The sequence below is a fragment of the Drosophila albomicans genome, unplaced genomic scaffold, assembly GCF_009650485.2.
Source record: "Drosophila albomicans strain 15112-1751.03 unplaced genomic scaffold, ASM965048v2 utg000056l_pilon, whole genome shotgun sequence".
NCBI classification, from domain to species: Eukaryota; Metazoa; Arthropoda; class Insecta; order Diptera; family Drosophilidae; genus Drosophila; species Drosophila albomicans.
The window spans coordinates 83,555-85,651 of record NW_026263672.1 but is presented as its reverse complement, the minus strand read 5'-3'; positions in this window follow the sequence as shown (position 1 = coordinate 85,651).

The window sequence follows — 2,097 nt, the reverse complement described above, 5'->3', positions numbered from 1 at the left end:
CAGACAGATTTTAAATAAATAATTATTGACGAAAAAAAAAAAATAAAAATAAAAATAAATTAGATGACGAGGCATTTTGCTTAAGAGGGTCATAGTTACTCCCGCCGTTGACCCGCGCTTACTTGAATTTTCTTCACTTTGACATTCAGAGCACTGGGCAGAATCACATTGTGTCAACACCCGCTAGGGCCATCACAATGCTTTGTTTTAATTAGACAGTCGGATTCCCAAGTCCGTGCCAGTTCTGAATTGATTGTTAATTGATAATCGTTATAATTTAAAAGAACTAGCTGGTTGCCCAACTAGTATTCTTAAAAATTTTAGCAAGAAAGTTCCACATTGGCTAACGCTAACTAAACTATCCGGGGAAACAGAAACTACCATAAATGATAGAGAAACTCTATTTACCCCAGAACGAGCACATAAACCATGTTATTGTTTCCCATCAAGTCCGACTATCTCAATCTTCAGAGCCAATCCTTATCCCGAAGTTACGGATCTAATTTGCCGACTTCCCTTACCTACATTATTCTATCGACTAGAGACTCTTCACCTTGGAGACCAGCTGCGGATATTGGTACGGCCTGTTGAGAAGTTTGCGTGTCCCCACCATAAATTTTCAAGGTCCGAGGAGAAAATATCGACACAACAGTATATGTCATGCTCTTCTACCCATCTACCATATCTCTCTGCGAAAGACTTCCATGGTAGTACGGCTATAAAACAGAAAAGAAAACTCTTCCGATATCTCTCGACGGCTTCTTTATGGTCGTTCCTGTTGCCAGGATGAGCACGAGGCCCATATTTAATAACAAACGGATACTCAACAGGTTACGGAATTGGAACCGTATTCCCTTTCGTTCAAAATTATTCAAGTTTTTAATTATGACAAAATATAAATTTTAGTTACTTTTTTTTACTTGAAAATTTTCGGCTTTCGCCTTGAACTTAGGACCGACTAACTCGTGATCAACCACTGTTCACACGAAACCCTTCTCCACTTCAGTCCTCCAAGGTCTCATTCGATTATTTGCTACTACCACCAGATCTGTACCAATGACGGCTCCATGCAGGCTTACGCCAAACACTTCTAAGCACACCATTGTACCTTCCTACTCACTAAAGTTTTCAAAAATTTATATTACAAGTAATATAAATCATCTACTTTAGCGGTAATGTATAGGGTATACAACTTAAGCGCCATCCATTTTTAAGGGCTAGTTGCTTCGGCAGGTGAGTTGTGTACACACTCCTTAGCGGATTTCGACTTCCATGATCACCGTCCTGCTGTTTTAAGCAACCAACGCCTTTCATGGTTTCTGAATGAGTTGTTAATTTGGGCACCGTAACATTACGTTTGGTTCATCCCACAGCGCCAGTTCTGCTTACCAAAAGTGGCCCACTGGGCACATTATATCATAACCTTAAACTTCATATCAAGAAAGTAAGGTTCTTACCCATTTAAAGTTTGAGAATAGGTTAAGATCGTTTCGACCCTAAGGCCTCTAATCATTCGCTTTACCAGATAAGATTATTTTATACAACAGTTAAATGCACCAGCTATCCTGAGGGAAACTTCGGAAGGAACCAGCTACTAGATGGTTCGATTGGTCTTTCGCCCCTATACTCAATTCTGACAATCGATTTGCACGTCAGAACTGTTTCGGTCTTCCATCAGGGTTTCCCCTGACTTCAACCTGATCAAGTATAGTTCACCATCTTTCGGGTCACAGCATATATGCTCAAGGTACGTTCCAGTTAGAGGCATAAAATAATATAATATTATTATACATAACTATATAGAACGCCCCGGGATTGCGTTAATCAACTATAAATAGTTAAAAAACTAATCCCAATAATAGTCAAGTTAAATTTACGCTATTAGGTTTATATCCAATAACTTGCACATATGTTAGACTCCTTGGTCCGTGTTTCAAGACGGGTCCGAAGGTATCCTGAATCTTTCGCATTGTTAATCAATACAAAGTGCTTATAATAAACATAAAAATCAATGATAATCATGCCATTATATAATTCCGAAAAATTAACGCACGTGTACCTTCATATAATCTATCAGCACTTTATCAAATTTTTGAA